This window comes from Podarcis pityusensis (genome assembly GCF_964106645.2).
Source record: "Podarcis pityusensis genome assembly, chromosome: 13".
NCBI classification, from domain to species: domain Eukaryota; kingdom Metazoa; phylum Chordata; class Lepidosauria; order Squamata; family Lacertidae; genus Podarcis; species Podarcis pityusensis.
Window position 1 is genome coordinate 27,936,945 of NC_138038.1, and position 24,140 is coordinate 27,961,084.

Genomic DNA, 24,140 nt, shown 5'->3' on the forward strand with positions numbered 1-24,140 from the left:
GTGTCTTGCAGTAATGCAGTTATGTACACCTGAGTGGCACATGCAAGTGGATCTTGTACAAGTCCCTCTTCAGAGGCTGGAGTGGATTTAGTGTGGCGGAGAGGTGCTGGGGTTCAATCAAGCCCTGCTTCCAGATGTGTGGACACTGGCTGGGACTGCTCAGTGGTCCACTCTGCATGTGCTCAGAGGAACTGAAAGAAAGATACGCTTCAGGGTTTGCAACCTAGCACTGAATGCAGGGGCTTAAGCTTCAGAGCAGGTTAAGCTCTGGCACCATGGTTGATACGCCTTGATGACAGATGTGGAGCGTTTTCCTGCATGCATAACACAGCTGGAACTGTTTTTGGGAACTGGGGTGGCTTAAGGGCATAGTGGGATGTGCACCAGGGCTTGGGGCATTTCTGTGCAGCTGTGAGGGGTTGAATCAGAGGTTTTTGACACTAATTGTGTTGTTGCATGAATCCTGACTGTTGAATTGCTTGTGTAAGTGTTGCTGTGGAAGGGAGAGAGGCGAATGTGGAAGTTTTGGGTGGAAGTGTCAGTGAACTGTTGCATTGCACATTTGACTCTGGCAACAGAGAGCTGCTGACGCAAAAAGGCATGGCATATACCTGGCGTGTGTATGGGTGAAGCAGGACTTTTGGTAGCAGGTTTGATCACATCCTGGTAGGAGAAGTAGATATATATTGCAGCACAATCCAGTGCATGTTGATTCAAAAGGAAGTCCTATTGGGTTCACTGGGGCTTACTCCTGGGAAAACGCATGATTTCAGTGGGACCTGTTTGCAATATAGAATGTGGCCAGGGGGTGCATTTGTGTGTGTATGTGGGGGGTGCAGGATATATGCCAATCTGGATATGCAAAATGTTTGTATGTGTTCAGCAGGGCCAGCCCTACCCTTAGGCACTTTGAAGCAGCCACCTCCATCCACTGACTCTGGAGGTCATGAAAGAACAGCAAATGGTTACTTCATTTATTAGCCTTGTGTTTTTACTGTTGGGTGTGGACATAGGTTTTGTTTTGTTTTGCCTTAGGCGGTAAAGCAGATTGGCCAGTCTTGGCTCGAGAGTGTTGTGAAATGTCTTGAGCCGGCACTGATGTTTGATGTAGATATTTGGGGGTTGTTTCTCTGTGTACATAATGGTGGGTTTTTTTTTGGTTAGTACAAGAAGAGGGTTTGCTGTGTAAACTGTGTGTGGAGTGTGCCAAGTGTCTGACAGCACCACCTCTATGCATGTCTTCTCAGTATGTAAGCCCCATGGAATTCAATGGAACTTACTCCTGGGTAAATGCAAATAGATCTGCAGCCTTGGTGAGTCATTTGAAGAAAGCAGGACATTGTCATGCCCTGTGTGTGTGAGAGAGAGAGGGGAGGGGGGCAAGAGCAAGCAAGACAGTATTTTGTGAGAGGAGTACAAGTATATATCCTACACTGGGCTTTGAGCAATTAAAGTGGATTAAAGCGTTTTGTAAAACACACACACTAATATAAACAACTGCTGGAATTTTAGCAGTTAAAAAAGTGATAGGGAAATGAAGTAAAAGTTTGGGGCTGTGGTATTAAGACTGAACGAATGCTTAATGGGAAGATGTATAAACACCCATCATGCAAATCGGAATGAATGCTCAATAAAGACCAGACTATGGCTGTGTACATGCTATACCTTTAAAACACATTCAAAGCACATTTCCCCCTCAAAGAATCCTGGGTAGTGTAGTTTACCCCTCACAGAGCTGCAATTCCCAGCAACCCTTAACAAACTGCAGTGCCCAGAATTCGTCAAGGGGGGAAATTGTCCTTGGAGTGTCTTAAAAGTATAGTGTGTCTTAAAAGTATAGTGTGCCTTCCATGTTAGCGTTGTGCAAGTGAATCAGGATGAACCCTGAGTGAAGAGGTCATGCGGTCAAGCTGTGAAACGGAGCACAGATTAGTTATTCGAATATACCTATTAATTCAAACATCTGTAAATCTGAATAATAGAATCTTAGAATTGTAGGGTTGAAAGGCACTTCAAGGGTTGTCTAGTCCAACTCCTTGCAAGGCAGGAATCTCAACGAAAGCATCCTTGATGGATAGCTATCCAAACTCTGCTTAAAAACCTTCAAGGAAGGAGAGCCCGCCACCTCCCGCAGGAGGCTGTTCACTGCGAGTTGACCATTGCCTAGCAGTGCACTTAAGCTGAGCCAAACAAACAAGTTCAGGAGTAGTTGCAATAAACACCATACATTAAAAGCACATATTTCGCCGAAATAATCCCAAGACCTGTAATTTGTTAAGGGTTCTAGAAATTCTCATTCTGTGAGAGGTAAGCAATAGTTCCAAGCAATCTTTGGGGGAAGCCATGAGTTTCAAATACCGGTACATGGTGTGCCTACAGCTTTAGTAGTACCAAAATACAAGGACAAACAGACAAAGAAAATAATAAAAGATGGGGGGGGGGGGGAGAATTGCGTAAGTACAGTGGTACCTCGGGTTACAAACACTTTGGGTTACAGACTCCGCTAACCCGGAAGTATTACCTCAGGTTAATAACTTTACCTCAGGATGAGAACAGAAATCGTGAGGCGGCCGCGGGAGGCCCCATTAGCTAAAGTGGTACCTCAGGTTAAGAACGGTTTCAGGTTAAGAACGGACCTCCGAAACGAATTAAGTTCCTAACCAGAGGTACCACTGTATTCTGAACTTTAGTAGACCTGAAACTATCCACTCATCTGAAGAATGTCAGGCAGCAAGTTATTCACCACTGGCAAACAGCAGAGGTGGGAAACAGAAGGCTAAAAGGACTTAACGTCACTCTAGTTTGCCAGCAGCTTGTGCCTTATATAAAAACATCATGCTTTCACTCTCCTTGCAACCCTTTGGCTGCCCCTGCCCTAGTGAAACCGCTCTGCCGCCTGCCTTGAGCTGGGAAACAATATAGGAAGAATGTAAGTTTTCGTATGGGCCTGCAACGACCCCTGGTGGTCCATAGTCAAAAAGGCATTATGAAACTAAATGGGGTTTTGTGTGTGCCTGTTCTAGGTTTGTGGTGATGTGCTGTTTTTGTTTGTGCATTGCCCTGAGTGCTCTGGTAGGCAAAAATCCAGATCAGTGCATATATAGTGAGGAGGCCCAAGTAGAGGCAAACTCCTTTATTTTATGTTAACTGTGAAAAGCAAACATTTCTCCATGGTTGAAGAATGACTTGATTTACATACCCTCCAACAGTGCTCTTTTCCCTGTGGGTACACAGGGGTACACATACCCCTAAACATGTTGTGAATCTAAGTTTGGCCTCATTGAGGGGCAGTATTTCAATATGACTAGGAAAATGAGAGTAACCCTAAATATTTTTTTAAAGAAAAAAAGCACTGCCTTCCAAAATTTCTTTGATGAAAATAGGGAAGTCCCATTCCATAATGATAATCTTATTATTTATACCCCACACCTCTTACTGGGTTGCCCCAGACATTCTGGGCAGCTTCCAACAAATATAAAAACATAATATAACATTCAACATTTTAAAAAACCTTCCCTATACAGGATTGCTTTCAGACGGCTCAGGGGTTGTATAACTCCATACCCTCCAACATTTCTCCAGTGAAAATAGGGACATCCTTAGGAAAAGCAGGACATTCTGGGATCAAATCAGAAATCAGGATGGCTTCTCTAAATCAGGGACATCCCTGGAAAATAGGAATACTTGGAGGGTCTGGATTTCCTAATTTAACTTGTTATATCAGAATAAGTATTAATACTCTCAACTTGACTTTGAAGCTGGTAACTGACCTTTTCAGCATTCATGCTTAAAGGAAACTGTGGTAGAAGAGGATTTTTTTGAAAAAAATCTGGAAACATCTACGAGACCTCAAAATAAATATTGGTTTGGACATTACTTTCAAAGATCCCAATCTAGCCCTGCACTAGAGATTGTGAAGTCCATAGCAACTGGTACCCAGAGGCTTACTGCCTGTGACAATGGAGGAAGAACATAGCATTCATGGCAAGTAACCACTGACAGCTTTCTCCTTCATGGGCGTGTCTAATCCTGTTTTGGAGGTTGGGTGCCCAACAGGCGCTAGGGGTAGAGGATGTTTTTCACCCTCTACTCTCATCAAACCCTCGCTGCTGGAGACGGGCAGGGCACAGGGATCTCTGTGAGGGCTGGGGGCACTTGGTTCGTGCCCCCCCAAGATTCTGCACCTGGGGCCTCAGTCCCCCTGCCCCCCACACTATACCACTGCATTTATAACCAATATATTGGACTCTGTGTGTCCACAGAATCCTGTAAGATAGACTATGGGAAAACACCTGTGAACCCAGCACACTTAATATGTTTAGGAAAATCTGGGAATAGCCGAGTATAATAAAACGAACAGTGATCTCACTATTAGAACACCACTTTCCGGTGAGGTTGTACAAAAACCAGGACAGAGTAGTGCCACACTATCAGGTGCTTATTTCCCCCCCAAAGATCCAGGCAGATGGCCTAAAACATAGTGGATTATATCCTTCAAAATATATATTCTATGTGGTGCCTGGTGTTTGAAGAAATAAAACATTAGCAAAGTCAGTGCCATAAGACATTGGATGGTATAATTTTCTGAATTTCTTCTCAAATGTGAAGCTTCTTAAAGAGAGAAAAGATACATAGACACTGGTTTCTTTTGGACCTCTACCAACTAGCACTGGGAGGAAGTGGTTGGCAGTGCTGCTTTGGTGGCCCAAGCTATAATGTCATGCCACTTTTAAGTTTATCTGTCACAGATTCTCCCCCAAGAATCCTGGGAGCTGTAGCTTGTTTAGGCTGCTTAGTGCTCTTGGCAACTCCAAGCCAAAGCAGAAAGAAGAAGCTGTTGGGTGGTGGGGTGGTGTAGTGCTTCAAGTTTCATACTATGACTGGTTTAAATCTGAACTTAGCCGTGAATCTCACTTGCTAACACTCAGCCTAACCTGCCTCACACAGTTGTTAGGAGGATGGCATAGAGAGAAAAACCACCTGTACTGCCTTGAGCTCCTTGGAGGAAAGGCATGGCTATAAATTGGAGTAGGAGGAGAAAAGAGAGGGGGGAAAATAGACTATACATATCCACAATTATTTTCAGGGATTCTTCTTTGCACCCGCAACAGGATTTAAATAGCAGGTCAAGAGATATGGCATAAAAGCTGTTATTTACCTTATCATACTAAAACATCCAACAGCTACAGTACAATATTCAAGCAGCAGGTCAAGAGCTATGGCATCCAGCACAGGCAGGTGGAACCAATAGGGTCTTTATAGCAACTGTAAGAGTCTGGCAACCAGCCAGCCCAGTCATGAGTTTACATTTAAAAGAGCCTCATTATCAGCACCTGCCTCTGCTGGTCAATCAATTCCTGACAGTTACATAACATCAACATTTTCTTCATGCAGCTCCATTGCACTCTCAATGTATTCTTTAATTTGGAAAGGGTTGAGTGGAAAAGGCTGCATGGACCTCCTCTTCAGTGTTCCTCCCTCCTATTTAATTGTTAATGGTTTCAGAACTCACAGAGTTAAAGAGTTCTGGTGACGTCTCTTTCCTGAGGCATGGTTAGAAACACTTAAGGGAGGGGTTTGACTCCGTGTGTTTCAGTCTGACTTTCGGACGCTATGCGAAAGGGAGAATGTGTCAGTTCTCGCCAGGTCTGAATTTATGATGTTATTCTTCATGATTAAACGCAAGAGTAGATAAGGACTGCCTTGTGTCTGCTCTGATTTATTTCCACACGTGCTGCATTTTGCTTCTCACCGCTGTGTTTCGCTCTGCTACCGGCAAGAGAAAGAGGCCTGAGGAGGATTTTTGCAGGAGGCACGGATAGCTTGCAGAGTTTCGCAACGGAAGCGTGCCAGGCTCCATGTTCAGTCTCTGTGTACACTCTTGTCCGGTGTAAATAATCCGAACATTAATGACTCCCTTTTGTTCAGCTCAGGCCTGAACAAGATAATGTAGCATTTGGGGAAGAAGATGCAAGTCAGCAACCCAGCACTGGAGGCTAAGATTGAGAAGATCTCCACAGCCACCATGTATTTCCCTTTGGTGCTCAAGTAAGTTGGAACAAAGGACAGCCAAACACTGCAAAACACCAACATGCTGAAAGTGATGAACTTGGCTTCATTGAAACTGTCAGGCAAGTTCCGGGCAAAGAAAGCTACAGTGAAGCTGGCCATGGCTAGCAAGCCCATGTAGCTCAGGACACAGTAAAACATGATTGGGGATGACTCATTACATTGCAGTACAATCTCCTCAGTCATTGACTGGGTGTCAGTATCTGGGAATGGAGGAGAGGTGGACAGCCACACCAGGCAAATGCCTGCTTGTAGAATGGAGCAAGAAACCACAATGGAGATGGCCAGGCTTTTCCCCACCCACTTCCTGATCCTGGATGCTGGCTTGGTGGCCATAAAAGCCAGAACCACAGTAATAGTTTTTGCCAACACAGAAGAAACAGCCATTGTGAAGACAATGCCAAAAGCTGTTTGGCGGAGGAGACACGTCACCATTGTAGGTTGGCCAATGTAGAGCAATGCACAAAGGAAGCAGAGCAGGAGGGAGATGAGAAGGATGTAAGTGAGGTCCTGGTTGTTGGCTTTGACTATTGGAGTATCCTGGTGCTTCATGAATATTCTTAGCACCAGAGCTGTGGTCAAAGAAAATGAAAGAGTAGAAATGGTTGAAATGATGCCCAAAGGTTCTTCATAAGACAAGAAAGTTACTGTTTTGGGAATGCATAAATCCTGGTTCTTGTTTGCATATTGCTCATCTGGACATTTTAAGCAATGGGCCATGTCTGAAAAAGAAATGTTATATTGTCTGTACATAAATATGAGTTATATTTTTCTTTTAAAAATAGTTTCTTGGGGAAAGTAGTTCCAATGTTTTTGGAGTTTTAAAGCACAATGTGGGGCTGTTTGAAAGCCCTTTTGCAAACAGCTTTTTGCTGCATTCTGAACCTCCAGTTTCCAGAGGATTAAACTGCATTACAGAGCTGTTTGTAGAAGGACTTTCCAACAGCCCTGTGCTGAAATTTGTGGTACTCACATTTGGGACTTCAATGTGCAGCACCATCTGATGATGTAGGGATGTCAGAGGATAGGCAAGGTGTATAGCCCTACCGAAAGTGGGGAGATATGATCTGGTCTACCTGCCAAATAAAGTTCCCCTGCCTCTGAGCACATTAATGAATAATTCTTAGAAATGATACAAAGCTGTTTGTCTTGCTCAGGTATTGCATTCTTTGTTGATGCTGTGAAACGTACCAATCTTTGCAGGGAATAATGGTTATGGGTTATGGGCCCTAGCCCTTTTGTTTTTGAGTCAATTTTGGTCCCCCCCTTTTCTTTTTTTTGCTGAGGGGAATAGTGACTCACCACCAACATTATCTCTTGTTATTTTCCCCACTCATCAATTTTGTGTGTCATTTTCGGCTAATGTAAAAATAAAATTTAAAAAATGCAATATTTTTGCCGTTGTGGCAGTTTTGTGCATTTTGTGAAATTTGTTTTTTAATGATAGCACCCCAGAATCTAATGAGTGGTCATAGCTTTACCCTTTGGTCCATGGAAAATGGGATTGGATATACTTTTAAGGGTGAAAGGGCATTAAATTGCACAAAAAGCTAAGACCGACAAACAATGTTGAGGAAGCATGCAAATGAAACAGAAAAAGCAATTTTGCAATGGGAATCATTGTGCAAAGTTTAGAATACTCCCAGCTGATTCAAATTAAGCATTGTGAAACTGCAGCAAAAGCTTTAAAGAAGCTAGAATTTGAATTTGTTAGCAAGAAGTTTCAGGTCAAATGGATGAATCAACTATTGAGGCTAACACTGAATTCCAAAAGAGACTGTGGCAAGCATTTAACCCAGGTAGCAACACTAATTGACCAGTTTGGCCCTAACAGGCTTTGTTCTTGGTGATCAGCAAAAGGTCTCTGTGCTGATAAGCTCACTAGGAGATAATTATGATTTTGCAACAGTATTGGAAGGAAGAGATGCCCTGAACTTTAACAAAAGCCATAGGATTCTGAAACAGCATTGTTCTTAAAAGGAGGAAATAATACCATCTGCAAACAGAGAGCCTTCTGGCTCAAATTACACCTCACATTCAAGTGGGGAGAGCCCAGCCCAAGAGGGAATATCTTACCTGTTTCAAATGTGGGATGGAGGGCACAGGACTATTGTGTGCTGAAGTAACAACCCCGCCTACAAGGCAACACATTCCAGGCAACAATGGGGGAAAACACCAGAGCAACAAAGCAATATGCTCCTACAGTGCAAACTTGTTGCAACTCAGAAAAATGCAGACACACTCCTATACAGTGTCTAACCATATTTCGAATACTGAAGACTGATAACTTAGTAGAACAAGGAAGCATGAAAGATCATTTCTCACACTGAGGTTATGCACCCAAGAAGCTCTGTGTGTGCACTGATGTTCTTGCGTGCATGTTCGTTTGGATCCTCACCAGTCTTCTGATGTGTCTGTGCACTAGAACCCTCACCTTCATGGTCAGATATCCACCCTTTGGGGCATGGGATGCAATCATAGCAGCAGAAGGGCTCTCCTTCCTTCTTTTTCATACTGTAACCAGGCTGGCAGTTGGCACTGCAGACAGAAAGGGGCTGTACCTATCCACCAATGGAAGAGGAGAATGTTAAGCTTCAGAAGAATAGTCCTGGAATCATTGAGATTCAGGAAACAACCTGCTTTGGATTTTTCTATTATCCTAAGCCTGATCAGCAGCATTTGAGGCCTCCCTCCCTTCAACTCCATAGCACTTGAGCGCAATTCCAGACATCTGACATGGGAAGGTGACATCTGTCCCAGACTCTCTCCAAGACACATCACCAGGGATTGGGAGTGTAGAGAAAAACCTGTTGGCCATGCCTTCCTGACACCAATTCAAATCAGATCCTGGATCCCAAGACCCTGTCTCGATAATGTATCTGCCACTGCATGTGTTTTGCCTTGCTGGTACCCTGCTTGAGGATTGCTGCACATAATGCATACAACAAGTCACTGGCACTCAGTCCAAATCCTTGCAGTGTACCAGAAGTACTAAAGCTATGTGGTGATAGTAGAGTGCGAAGGATTCTAGCCCATAAAGGTGCACTGCCTGGTAGCAGTTCTTCAGGGCTTCAAACAGGGTGTCTCTCCCAGCCCTCAAGATGCCAAAGAATGAACCTGGAAGCTTCTGCATGTAAGGCAGATTCCCTGCCACTGAGCTACAGCCCCTCCGCTCAAGAAATAATAACATAATAATAACAAATTGTAATTTCGTATGCACTAGAACACAGGTGAGAATGTGATGAATGCTCTAACAAACATATCTTGCAATAAAGGTACTGTATTTGACTATGAAATACCTTTAAATGAAAATACCTTATGGTTTCCTATTTAGGATAAACAGTGGAACCTTGGTTCTCAAACTTAATCTGGTCCAGAAGCCTAACAAACATATCTTGCAATAAAGGTACAGTGGTACCTGTGGTTACGTACTTAATTCGTTCCGGAGGTCTGTTCTTAACCTGAAACTGTTCTTAACCTGAAGCACCACTTTAGCTAATGGGGCCTCCTGTTGCCGCCGTGTCACCGGAGCATGATTTCTGTTCTCATCCTGAAGCAAAGTTCTTAACCTGAGATAATATTTCTGGGTTAGCAGAGTCTGTGACCTGAAGCGTACGTAACCTGAAGTGTATGTAACCCAAGGTACCACTGTATTTGACTATGAAATACCTTTAAATGAAAATATCTTATGGTTTCCTATTTGGGATAAACAGCGGAACCTTGGTTCTCAAACTTAATCTGTTCCGGAAGTCTGTTTGACTCCTGAAATGTTCGAAAACCAAGACATGGCTTCTGATTGGCGCAGGCACCCCAGAAACAATAGCCGACAGCTGCATCAGATGTCTGGCTTCTGAAAAACGTTTGAAAACTGGAACACTTACTTCCAGGTTTTTGGCGTTTGGGAGCCAATTTGTTCGTCAACTAAGCTGTTCGAGAACAAAGGTTCCACTGGATGAAAATGTCTGATCTGGAGTCTGTCTTGCTGGTTTAGGTTTTGGGTATTTTTTGTATTTAGAGGCCTTGTTACCTGGGATCCTAAGCTGTAGCTTACTATCATGTGCAAGAAACCTAGTATTGCATATACACCACACAATTTAAAGGTTAAGGGGGGGGGGGGAATCACATTTGTTTTGCATTTCAAAATTTGTGGCTGATTTTGAGAACCACCTCTTTAAATGTGTAGCATAAACAATTTTAAGGACGGTAAGTAAACAGCAACAAAGATACTGAGTCCTTTATCTGTGTGATAAAGGCATTTGCATATTACAATTTGTCTTGAGACTAAATCCAGTAATTAAGACATGTTAAGGATTCGTTGTTTAGACAGAGAAAACTCTTCCAACTTCCAAAATTGGGACACTTCCCAAAAGGTCTGCGTTTAAACCACACCTGGTTAAACCAGCTGTGCCATACTATGGAAACCTCGCTGATCGCAAATTGTTCATCCGGAAGTGCCCAGGGATCCATCTTGCCAACCTTTGCTCGAATGAAAGACTGATTGGGAAATGTGACCCAATTTACAATGTCAAATCCTTGAACAAGCTCCCCTTTCTGGTCAAAGGACACCTTTTCGCCAGCACTGTTGTTAAATGACACGGATTTCAGAAAATGGTGGAGCTGGATTGAAAAGGAAAAGAGAAAAATGTTGTGGAAAAGTTGCAAATGGAGTACAAGGAACTGTACGGCTCCCAGCATCAGCATAGGACAGGTTGCAGGCACTGGGGGCAGGGCAACTGGGGGAGGGGGGGGTGGATGGACACCTGCAGAGCCCACACAGAGAGTGAACAGAGTCCACCACGCCAGCCCAGCCCTTGTTGCTGTTGCTGCCGGAGCAACCCCCCCCACCGGAGCCAGATATTAAGTTATTAAGTTTTGTATTTTTCTCTAGAAACCTTAATAAAAAAAAATACCAAAAAAGAGAGAATTATTAGAGTGGAATCGAGGGGACTGTAAAATTAAAACAAGTGAACAACTAGGAAGAGAAAGTTACAGACTCCAATGGTTTGCTCATTTACAACTAACTGAGAGATTTTAGATAGATAAAAAGACCTTTGGTAGAGAACAAAAAAAAGACAAATTTCAAAATACAGTTGTGTACATATGATGAATATATTATTGCAAAAATGTAGAAATTATTGTTGAAAAGTGAAATGCAAGAAGAACAAGTTAAAGAATGCATAATCAAATGGGCGAGAAATTTTGGGTACAATATACAAATGGAACAGTAGGAACACATGTGAACTGAAGGGTTAACATATACACTGCGTTATGACTTAAAATAAAATTTCTATAGAATGATGTACCTTTGGTACTTAACTCTTGGAAAATTATTTAACCATGGTAATGCATTACCCCTTCCCCCTTAAGAAGTTGAGTCCACTACCTGCCAAGGCTGCTCTTTATGAAACTTTCTTCTCTTTCCCAGCATCATACTCTTACTGTTGGATATGGATGAGTGCAGGGCATGTAAAGCATGTGCCACAGCATAGACACCATTGTAGATGCTGTAGCTGTAGCCAGTTACATTCATTGGGAAGACATGCCCAGGAAGGTTCTCTAGCTTTTCCTCTCCAGTGCAGATATCAGCACTCACTTTGCCTGAAACAGAATCCTGGAATGAACAGCCAAATGCCTGAGCCCAAAAGTCTTTGATAAAACCATCTGTTTCAGTGGTGGAAGGCTTTCTCCCCTGAATGAATGGTCGAAATCCCCAAATTTCATTAGAGTGAAGGGAAAGTGCAATAGCACCATGGACGTCTTGTATGTCCCACCGTTCCATAGGAAAGGATTTTAACTCCATCATGACTGTCAGAATCCAGACTTTGCCTTTGGACTTTTGTTTTGTGATTTCAGGGCTTAACAACCATCTCAGTAAGATCATGGATTTAACATCCCCACAGATGACCAAAACATTGGCTTCGTTGTTCATGACCTTATCATAAAGGACACCTCTGACAAAATCCCCCTTCACAGCATCATAAAACAAGCTGCTGAAGGATTCCATGACTGCAAAACAGATGCCGCGCTTGGAAAATTCAGGAACCATGTTCTGCTTGAACCATTCTAAAATTTCCCCGTTCTCTTCAATGAATCCAACCCATCTCCACTTGAAGTGATGAAGTAATTGGAGAATCCCTTTGTACTGAAGGGATCTATTTGGAACCATTTCGTAGAAGGAAAAGAGTTTTGGGTTATCCATGATCACTGAACCGGAATTATACATCAGCTAAAGATGCAAGGTGGGGATAGAGAGAAATATGTTTTTAATGACATTCATGTTATCTGTTTATGAGAGAGGGTGCATTTGTACAATACTGTATTTTAAAATAACATTTGTTCCATATGCTAGCCATACTGATTGACCCAACATTTTAATGGAGTTTTAAAAAAGTTTCTTCTAAATTCTTCTAAAATGTTCTCTTTGGGAAGCATTACATTTTGCTGAGTTCTTATGCCACACTGTTGTATGAATATTTCCTTGTTGGTTTGATAGCATATAAATGGAAAGACAACAATACAGGTGTTATCTTGGAGAAGGGGAAGAAAATAACTTAATTTTATTAGCCTTCTGTGATGAAACAGTTGGTTTTGCAGGACAGGTTGGATCAACAAGTGTGTCCCCTCCCTTTCTTTCCCTGCCAGCAAATGGTAAACAAATGACAGCCTCTGATTGGCTGTGGTTCTAGGAGGGAGAGTTTAAAAGGAGAGGATGTGAAAAGAGAGAGATTGTTGAGGTGGGTTGGAATTGAGGTTGGAGAAGCTGGGAGACAGGTTGAGGTATAAAGAGTGAATGGGAGAAAGAGTTGGTTCTGGGGGAAAAACAACTTCCACTCTGAGTGTATTGTGAAGGACAGTGTGGTGTCTTGTAGGAGGAATAGACCAGAATTTTACTGGGAGGCAGAGGTTGGGCCAGGAAAAGTAGGAGCTGGAAAGGAACAGCCTACTTAGGACTCAAATCTAGTCTGGAGGGGGAAGATTCTTCTAAGGAAAAGAAGAAACACCCCAGCCCCAGTGAAGGGAGGGAATGTGGAGAGCCCTTTGGTCTATTATTTAAAGTACCTCAGGAGCAGGATTGTTAAAGGGGGTGGATAATTGAAAGAAAGTACAGTGGTACCTTGGGTTAAGTACTTAATTCGTTCTGGAGGTCTGTTCTTAACCTGAAACTGCTCTTAACCTGAAGCACCAATTTAGCTAATGGGGCCTCCTGCTGCTGCCACGCTGCTGGAGCACAATTTCTGTTCTCATCCTGAAGCAAAGTTCTTAACCCGAGGTACTATTTCTGGGTTAGCGGAGTCTATAACCTGAAGCGTATGTAACCTGAAGCGTATGTAACCCGAGGTACCACTGTATCACCGTATAAAGGAGCCAAACCTATAATGCAAAAACAACTGAGGATGAATTAAAGCGAAATTGTACTGTATTCCTGAAGTAACCTACATTTAACCCATTTGTGTTATATACTATCTTGCCTTAAATAAATCTTTATTGCTTATTTAAAGAAAACCTGTCTGAGACTCTAACTTACTAATTATCCCCTCACAAAGGTCCCCCACAGGCTACTCTGGGCTAGAATTTTAAGAGGAAAGGAAAAGAAACCTTCAGGTAAAGGGTTGTTCGTGGGGATGGGGGGCGGATTTATCTAAGTGAGAGGAAAAAGTGCCGTCATGCTCATCACACCTTCATCCATCCATGCTATGTTGTAAAAGTGCTGACATAATGGGGAAATGGTTGCACTTTCATCCAAGTGGGAAAGGCATTGTCTTAACTGCAGTTCTGTTCCTTAGCCCTAGGCAGATGCCAATGTCAAACAGGAACGAGGGAACTTGGCAATTTCAGCTTCTCTCAGAATCTTACTTTTCCAATCTTCCCTTCTGTACTCTATATTTTCACATCTGTTTGTGGTGAAAATTCATCAACATTTGTGAATTTCTCAAAATATAGACCTTTTAGCAAAGCAATATTCCCTTATTGCAATGCAATTCTCTAATATATATGCACTCATACATACACTTTTACACCAGGATATGCATTTTTGTATGCATTGCAAAATCAGGAGAAACATAAATTTCAAAAGATGGCTGTATTTTATTTTATTTTTTAGTTCAGATCTTGTTTCGGAATGTGAAAATTAGGTAAGTTTGCCTTTACATGTGAATTTAGTATCTCCCCCATTTCTGGACAAGTCTACATAATTAGGATTAGTGCATTTCTAGAATGAAAGGTAGAGGAAGCCTGAGGTGATTTACCTGTGGAATCTTGTAAATATTGAAAACAGTTGATATTGAGTGGGAGAATTCAGATGTCAGTTCCCCAATGACTGCCAGTAGATTGTTCTGGATATCACAGTTGTAATAGGGGAGAAAATTGTTTTTGGGAGAAATAAATTCCATTATGGCACGAGAAATCCAATTTGGATTCAAATAGCTGTCATGGATGCCGAATCCAAGTGTAATATTTGGTAGGATCTGGGGATTTTCATTGATCTCCTTTACAGCAAATGCCAAAGCCAGGATGTGCTGGTAGTTCTCAGTTATGCTTAAAAGAGATTGACATTTTGTTTCATAAACATCTTATACACTTTCCGAACCTGTATTATGGATTTTTTTAAAAGGCCTCCTCTTTAATTATTGTTGCCTGCAACACATTCTAATAAGCCTTTGCCTATTCAACATATAGATCATTAGATTCCTGTGCAGTTTCTATCCTTTTCTCTTCCTAATGCATCTGCTGGTAATTCTCAGCCGCTATGCTAAAAAGAGATCAACATTTTGTGTCTTAAACATATTCTACACTTTCTAATTTTTGAATATTTTTGTCATTCGTGAAAATATACACTATGCTTCTTTAAACTGTAGTAGGTAAAACAGGAATAAGACAGCATATCAGTCCACAAGCCTATATTAACTGACATTATTATTATTATTATTATTATTATTATTATTAGTTTTATTCTTTGAATTTATATACCACCCTATACCTGGGGGTCTCAGTTCACAGAATAAAATCAAGATATAAAACCACAAAATACCTAATAAAAACAAAAACAACCCAACCCCCTCCCCCCCCAAAAAAAACATTTTAAAAGGGCATAGGATGTAAATCAGATCAACCAAGGTAAAACATGCTCTATTCAAATAAGGCAAATTATTTACCACAGGGTGTACTAAAATGAATGCACACAAACTTAAATCTCTTCTTACTTTCCTAAATTACATCCCTCTTCCCACCCCCACCCTATAATACTATTTTGCATCATTACATAAAGGAGATTTAGATGTGAGTGTTCAGCTCCTGATGATACTGAAATAAAGCTGGGTGGGGCGATTTATTTTTATTTTTTTTGGAACTGCACTGTCTTCCAATTTTTTGGGGGGAGGCAGCTTGGTTTGTAGAGTTCAAATACACCGGATTTACAGTGGGTTCACAGGATTTTCAACAGTGTGAGACAATCCTGGGATGAAATCAAGCTGATAGGAAAGAGAACTAAGAATAGGAAGAGGACATAATGCAAATATAAATCAGATGTTTCCAACTCTCAATACATGATGGCTTTTTTGTACATGGAAAAACACCTTTACAGGGAAAAATGCCTCTTTAATTAATGTTGCCTACCAAACATTCTAGTAAGCAATTGCCTGGAGGTTAGTCATATTTCTGTTCACTTCATCCTGGAATGAAAGAAAGTCCAATAGGGAAGAGAGCTTGAAGAGGATGGAGATGTAAAATGAATGAAGAATAATAATTTAAAGCCTCAATATATGCCAAGTGATTTTTTACACAGGAGGAAAAGACCTTCTTCCTTGCAGTCCCTCTCTTTAATTAATGCTGCCTTAGCACACATTGTCTGGAGGCTACTTGTTTTTCTATTCACACACAGATCATGAGATTCCCGTGCAGTTTCCCTCCTTTTCTCTTCCTAATGCATGGTCACGTTTTCAAAGTGAAATTACTTTGCAGTGTTCAAGCCAGGTTTGCAAGTGGAACTGTTGCATCCATTCCCTTTCAGCTACAGAATGCAATCTAGATCTAGTCTTAAATTAGATTGGCTGGGCTCCCCAACTGTCTAGACAAAAGTAAAGTATCAGGGATAAATTTTTCTCTATACAAACATTTTAGGTAATTGTTGTGGCCCACGAGAATGTTTGTTGAAGGCAACTGGAACAATGCATCCAAAGATGAAATCTCCTGACTGATAATATCCGGGAAGAGAAGGCTGGGAGTGCTGCATCCCACATTGAACCTTCTGGTTTTGGCATGCTGTGTGAGGCAGTAGAAGCAGCAACATTAATACTAACATCAACATCCTGAGTACAAATGTATAATATGAACACAGGTTGCAGGAGATGCAAACAGGGAAATCTCAATCTTTATAATCCCTGTGATTGCACCAGACTGTTTTGACTGACCCAAATGATCATTCTGTTTGCAGATAAGACCAAATCCAGCATTATCAAACACAGAGTACCAGAAATCAGTCTGATGGAGGCTTGTTGCTCCTGAGACCCTGGTACTGGAGTGCATGGGAGTATTTATACCGCCCTTCACAAAGCATATTATTTCTTTTCTTATTAGTCACTAGATTTCCAGAGAGGACTCTGCAAGTTCCAGAGTTAACTCCTGTCCTTATGGTAATTACAGGAGACTCAGCTCAAAGCCTCTATGGCATTGCTGGAGAACACCTGTTTGTCATTCATGAAAGGAAGTATTTACTATGCACTGGATAGCATTGTCTGGAAGCAAAACTTGCCATTAAAGACTTCAGCCTATAGCCCTTCAGTAAAAAAATAAAAAAGGCTGTAGGACAGGTCTGAGCAAGACTACGATGAAATATTTCCCATCTCTGGAGAAAGAAAACACACTTTTGACATTCATGGCTTTCCTTTTGGGAAGGGTCATAGGTCAGTGGTACATCTTCTTCGTTACATGGAGAAGGTCCCAAGTTCAATCCCTGGCATCTCTAGCTAGGACTGAAATCATAGTGTAGACAACCCTGATCTAGGTGGACTAATGGCTTGGCTCAGTATGAGGAAGCTTTGGTATGTTCCTCCAAGTGTAGATCCACTGAGATGAGCAATTTAGGATGATCACCAACTCAGTGGACTCATTCCTGGCTCAGCAGGCACTAAGTATCCAAACCTAGTTTAGCCAAAGGTATGTTACTGCTAGTTGCTCGTTCCTGGCAACCTGGCACAAAACACTATTTTAAAGGCTTGCTTTCCTTGTGCCAGGTTTAGAAAGAGCAGCCGCAGGACCTCTGCTACTGAATAGGAATCTATCTGGTATAACTTTAGACAAGCTTAACTTACAGAGGCTTGCTTTTTGCACTTATTGTGCATAGGATGGCTGCCTTAAATACAACACAAACCTCTCCAAAATGTAAAGTGGTATAGAAATGACTTTAATAAATAAAACAAGAAAAGAAACATATTTTCTGAAAAATATGTTTTATGGTTATGATGTTACTCTCAGCCTCGCTTTACTCAGACGTTATGAAAACAAATAATCACTATACAGTACAGAAGTCAGTAGGAGAACACTTCAGTCCCCCAGGACATTCAATACAGGATCTCAAAACAGCTGCCTTATTGCAAAAGAATTTCAGAAACAGACTTGAAAGAGAAGTTGCTGAATTACAACTTATCACTAAACTAGAGAGACCTGGTCTGAATAGAGATATTGGATTCCTGTCTCATTACATATGCTAATTATCTGCATACTATCACTTGCTTTTTCCCGTAGGACTAATTGCAGTCGTTAACAGTCGTCAACAGGTTTACCATACCCATTGAGTCAATCACCCATCTCCTACTACCCTCCTGAGAAAAACCCCACCCCACCCTCCCACTATATACAAGGGTCTGGTGACTTCTGTTTCAGTGTATCTGAAGAAGTGTGTATGCACACGAAAGCTTATACCAAGAACAAACTTAGTTGGTCTCTAAGGTGCTACTGGACAATTTATTATTTTATTATTATTTTTATATTTCGACTGTGTCAGACCAACATGGCTACTTGTCAGCTTACACCCAGTTACCCTGCCCACCTTCCAAACCCAGTCTCTGTTTACACCTCAGGGCAGGAGGCAGGGATCCTTCTCTTGCCTTGCCAATGTCTCTCAATGGCCCTCTATTGTTCCTTAATGGCCCCAGCTGAGCCAGGTCGTTTTGCATAGGCTAGCCCAGGAATTACTCTGCAGCTTGCATTCTCCCTTCATAACCCAAATAATCAAAAGGAGGTAAGAGTCCAGTCCTGGGATTGTTTTTCTGACAGAGGATACAGCATCTCGAGACTTGAGAAGCCAACTGGTACACCTTGGAGATATAGTAACAGCTCCCCAGATGTTTAGCTAGAGCATCTGGTCCCACATGACAGGAGTCATGATACTGTCGCACGACCTGCAGGCCCAGAGACTCCGGCACCCACAATCGGTTGTCAGGTGTAAGATACCATCCTTGCTCTGTAACAGCCAATTTATAAGCCTCTGCCATCAGTCGCTCCTGTATTGCGTACGGTAGTTTGAGGCTAGTGTTCACAATCTTTTTCGGTAGCAGAGATCCTATGAAGAAAGCAGGTGCCAGTTGTCTCGCTGCTTGTTTAGCTGTTTTATTTGCTAGGCGGTTTCCTCTAGCCGTATCACTTGGTCCAGTCAGATGTCCATAGCAATATATCGCGGCCACTTGGTTGGGTGCCCATACTGTGGTTAAAAGATCCATGAGGGCTTGGGGATGTTGTACTTGGTTTCGTTTTGATGTGAGCATGCCGCGCTCCTTCCAGAGTACTCTGTGGGCAAGCAGGGTGAGGAAAGCATACTTTGAATCAGTATATATATTTATGTCTGTGCCTTCAGCCAGTTGTAGGGCACGGGTTAGAGCCACAATCTCAGCTAGTTGGGCTGACGTCCCAGGTGGGAGTGGGAGAGCTTCTATGATTACCTCCTCTAGGGCCACTACTGCGTGCCCCGCTTTCCGTTGTCCATCCTCTACAAAGCTGCTACCATCCACGAACCAGGAGGGCCACCTGGGATTTGCTTCATCCTTCAAATCAGGCCTACTTGAATATACTTCATCCATCACTTGTATGCAGTCATGTGTTGGGGGCCTATCCTCTCCCATAGGTAGCAGCGTAGCCGGGTTAAGCGCCTCAGTGACTCGAAACTGCAATCGCGGGTGCATGAGCAGTGCTTGGCACTTCATCATCTTCGCCTGGGATAGGAAATAAGTCCCTTTCATGTCCAACAAAGCTGGTACAGCATGAGGAGTGACGCGTGTGGTTTCCTGTCCAAAGGTGAACTTGTCAGCTTTTGTAATCAGAGTGGCAGCAGCCACTACTGCTTGCATGCAGGGAGGCAAACCTTGTTCCGTAGAGGTTAATTTTTCGGACAAATAGTCTATGGGTTGTTGCCAGCTACCTAGCTTTTGGCAAAGAACACCCTTAGCTATACCGTGTTCTTCATCTATGAACAGGGTAAATGGTTTTTCTGGGTTGGGAATTCCCAGTGCTGGTGCCCGCTGCAAGGCTTCTTTGAGCTCCTGGAACACCTGTTGTTGTTCTGGCCCCCACACGAAAGGGTTCTTTTCCGTTCCACAGGTGGAGTCGAGTAGAGGTTGAGCGATGGCACTGTGGTTTGGTATCCATACTCTACAGAATTTGGATGATTGCCTGTCTTCGCTCATTTCGTAGGGTATGCTGGCGGTGGGAGATATCAAATCCAAGGTACTTGATGATTGGTCGACAGACTTGGGCCTTGGCCTTAGATACCCTGTAGCCAGCTGCTGCCAGGTGATTCAGAAGATCTTTGGTCGCTTGCAGACACGTGTCTTTTTCTTTACACGCAAGATGAAGGTCATCTACGTATTGTAGAAGAACGTGGTCGGGGGAGGTAGGGAAGCTAGCCAGGTCAGTAGCCAGAACTACCCCGAAAAGTGTGGGTGAATTTTTAAACCCTTGTGGGAGTCGCGTCCACATGTACTGTGTTTTAGTACCAGTCTCTGGGTCCATCCACTGGAAGGTGAATAAACTCTGGCTCTCCTCAGCTAGCTGACAGCAAAAGAAGGCATCCTGCAAGTCCAATACAGTGAATTGTGTTGCATTTGGCGGAATCAGACTTAGCAGGGTATATGGGTTGGGGACATTTGGATGGAGGGTTTCCACGGCCTCATTTACAAAGCGCAGATCTTGCACCAGATTATATCCTCCCCCCCTTCTTCTCTGGGAGCAGCGGGGTGTCCATTGTGACTGGCACTGTTTCAAAATCCCATGTTGGAGTAGCCTTTTGAGATGGACCCATACCCCTTCGGCCGCTTGGCGTGGGATGGGATATTGTCTGGCAGCTATGGGATTAGCAAATGGTTTGGGCTTCACGATTATGGGGGGTATATTTCTAGCCATGCCCGGGGGATTGTCTTCGGCCCATACCTCAGGATTCACACTTTTCAGGATGCAGAGAGGGATAGGTTCCTCCCTTTCCTGTACCATCATGAGGCGCCAGTGTTCCCTTAAAGGGGCTTCCACTATCAGTTCTCCGGATGGCCCGGTAGTGGACATCGTAACCTCTCCTGACGGTTTGAAAGTGATTTGTGCCTGTAGTTTGGCCAGTAAATCCCTGCCCATCAGTGGAATGGGGCAATCTGGTATGTAGATAAATTTATGTTGGACTGTTTGTCCCCCTAGTTTACAGGTCACAGGGTGCAAGACTGGCACTCGCTGTGATTTCCCGGTGGCCCCAATAATGCTGATCGATTCTGTCGTTGGTTTAGCAACGGGGTTTGATACTACGGAGTAGGCTGCCCCAGTGTCTACCATGAATGGTATGATTTGGTTCCCTGTTACAATGCTGACCATGGGCTCATGGGAACCTGCTTTTGTTGGGTCCGGTCTGTCCTAGTAAGTCTCTTCCTCCCCTCTCAGGGCCATTGCTGGCTGGTCCCTGTCCTCGCCCTCTGCCTTGATTTCACGGAGTCCATGGGCGGGCCTGTGGCTGTAATGCGGAGGCCCATGGCTGGGCTCGTGGCATCGGCCCTTGGTTACTGTTCCCAGCCTGTGGGGTGTGGGGTCCCTGGTGCTGTGGGCATTCCATTTTCCAATGACCCTCCTGCCTGCAGATGGCGCACTGGTTCCTTCCTTGGCATGCTCTGCCCCTCCCGCGGGCACCTTCACTCGCACCAGGAATGCATCTGCATGGACTTTGAGGATCTTGTGCTATAGGGGGTCAACTAGATTTTCATCAAAAGTCCCTTCACTGGGCCACCCTGTCCCTTGGGATGGCCAGTCAACTTCACATAGGGCCCGGAGTCTTTCTTTCTTCAATTTAAACCCCCAATCATCTCCCTTCGCGGCGTCCTTCCAATTGTCCGGAAAACACTGCAAGGGGGTCGATTTACTGCTTGTCCCCCCCATGATGCGGGACACTCAGTTCACCTAGCGTTATTTCTCACTCAGTCACCTTTCTCCACGTCCTGTCAGTGGCCTGGACGGACTTGCGTCGCCAGGAACTGCACCTCAAGGACCACACTTCGCTTCGCCAGTGGCTCTGAGCCCCAGCGTCTCATTCACTCAAACAGTAGCTGGAGTGTCCCCATACACATACACCATTCACCTTCCCCACTCCCCTTTACCCTAAACTTCCCAAAACCGATGGCACTCTACTGCTCCAACTGGAACTGGCGGCACTTTACTGCTCCTACCGGCGGGGGTGATCAAGCCCCTTAGCTCCCACAAAATAAACTGCAGAGCTTACCTTTCCTCTGGGTACCCTCTTTCCTGCGCGGCTGCTGCCTCTTTCTCTCACCGCCGCAGCGTCTCCACTCAGGAATGGGGTGGCCGGTTCCTCCTGCGAATTGGCAGGATGTGCACTTGGAGCCGCCGACACCAAACCGAGCTGTTCGCCTTGCGGTGACGCCTCAGACCTTTGTCCATTGTCCTCGGGGAACGCAGTTTCCCAGCCAATGCACCAAGAAATGTAGCCTTCTTAGACTTTACCGATTGGTTGGGTGAGCTTTGCTCTCGGAGAGGGAGGAAGGAGTCAAAAGACACCGAGGTTGGTTCAGAGAAAGAGTTTTTTATTTCTGCTCTCCGGAGCAGCAGAAAGGCACTTGTGTGGTCAGTTCACAGCAAGCACACTGAAAGATAATTTTCATACAGTATATATTCCCTCCAGACCCCCTCTGCCCCTTCCCCAGGAATCCTGCCTCGTGAGTAAGTTTACCTCCTTGAGCATCCTTGAGCTTAAACAGATGTTCCGGTTCCTGTGTGCTTATCTTAGGGCAAGAAGGTCACCTAGCTATAGGAGTTTCCCCTGGCGCCGTCTCTGGGATTGGGGGCTGACAGGCCTGACAGGCAAGGTCTGTGCGTCAGCGTGGCCAGGATATTTACAACCTACAAGATAAGACCCAGATCTTCCACCCTGTCTCCACTTGCTCCACTCGGAACTGACAAGGCCATCCATCACTAAGCCTTCCTGGACTGATAAGGGAGAGGCTTTGTACAGCTGGGTTCCTGTTATACATTGGCTCAAGTTAATGGATTTTAGCTAATGGACCCTTGAAGAAGGAATGCGGGAGTTACTGGGGCCTGGTTCCGGTCGCTCTGCGTTCAGGCTTGGGTAACCTGTTCCTTCACTAGTATTTATTAATTTCTAGGGTTTCAGCCCCCCCTCTCTCTGGAAACTTTTTTTGCTTTGAGCAATGGCCACGACTCTTGCCTTTATTCCCATGCAACCTGTCAAAAGTCAGATTGTAAGCAAATTGTGTTTCTGTTTGCATAAGTTCACCCAGAAGCAGTAGTACTTCATAAGTAAATACATACAGTGGTACCTCTGGTTGCGAACGGGATCCGTTTCGGAGCCCCATTCACAACATAAGCAGAACGCAACCCGCGTCTGCATGGGTCACGATTTGCCGCTTCTGTGCATACACGTGACATCATTTTGAACATCTGTGCATGCGCGAGTGGCGAAACCCGGAAGTAACCCTTTCCAGTACTTCCGGGTCGCCGCGGGACGCAACCTGAAAAGATTTAACCTGAAGCAAACGTAACAAGAGGTATGACTGTATAAGAATAACAGAAGGATGCTTAATAGCCTGGAGCCACTGGGGGAATGTCCAACGACTTAGTTAATAGCTCTCTAAGAGGAAATTAATCATTCTACAGGGGAAAAATTCCTAGCAGCTTCATCAAACATGATGCAACTTAAAAAGCCAATCATACTTTGAGGGATAATCACCCCTATCATTGTCAAAATTACTGGTTTCCATCCTCTGACATAACGGATTTCCATAGCCCATTAGCAAGAACAACAATCAGAATCTGGAAAAAGCTATAAAACCCTTCTGTTATTCAGATGCTGATGTAGGTATAGGCATTGTTTCTACGATGATGTCCCCTTTAAATGATGGTGTACACTTCCACTGGCTGACTCCACCATGATCCTTAAGACACAAATGTAAACTATGAGTATCCCTGTTTCACATTCTTTGTTATTACTCTGTTCATCTTCTATTTTTCTTCCTACTTCCTGCTAATCCACTGCTTCTCTTTCATATACTTTGTATTTTGGGGGGCAAGCTGATAGATAATTCTCTGAGAAAGCCTTTCTACCTTGGGACGCAAAGGACAAAGTTATTTATATCCATAGATGAAGAGGGTAAACATATGACTAGATTTAATAGAAAAAAGTATAGTTGTCACTCAGTGCTGGATGATAAAGTGAAGAGATAAAGAAAACAATCTGTTCAACGACACTTATGTACAATGAGCCATTAATAAATATATGACTAGAGTACTGGCACACATATTATCCCACAGATCAAGCTATAACCAAGTGTAGCAGCAGAATCAACCACAATTTAAGGAAGATTGTAGCAAAACTGGTCATAGTCTCATATGATGCTGTAGATAGGATCATGGGAATCTACGTTCGGAGGGGACTTTTTGTCAACCGAATTGTGCTGGTGGTGATGTTGCTGCTTGTAATGCTGTGTCATACTGTATGCAAGATCCATTCTATTAATTGTTCCATATTTGATGATCCTCATCCTATTCCTCATGAATTTTACCAACCAGGAGATTTTGTC